Consider the following 278-nt stretch of genomic DNA (forward strand, 5'->3'; position numbering starts at 1 on the left):
GAGTTTGAGGTTGCTGTGACAGTGACGCCAAAAAAAAAAAAAAAAGTGTTATCTCCCAAAGGTAAGACTTCCTTCCCAGACCGAAACAAACAAAACAAGTCCTCCCCCGCCCCAAATACTCCAAGTCTAAGACTTGTGTTTTTTTTTTGGTCCCAGGGAAGATACCTATCCCCAACGGAGATGTCCTTCCTAGTAACAGATCCCCACATTGAGGCTCAGTCTGTCCCGGCATTGAGCTGTGCGGTGCGCGGGGCTGCGGCAGCGCGGGCGGGGCGGGG

Source organism: Otolemur garnettii, unplaced genomic scaffold (assembly GCF_000181295.1).
Source record: "Otolemur garnettii isolate 467f Iridium unplaced genomic scaffold, OtoGar3 scaffold00068, whole genome shotgun sequence".
NCBI classification, from domain to species: domain Eukaryota; kingdom Metazoa; phylum Chordata; class Mammalia; order Primates; family Galagidae; genus Otolemur; species Otolemur garnettii.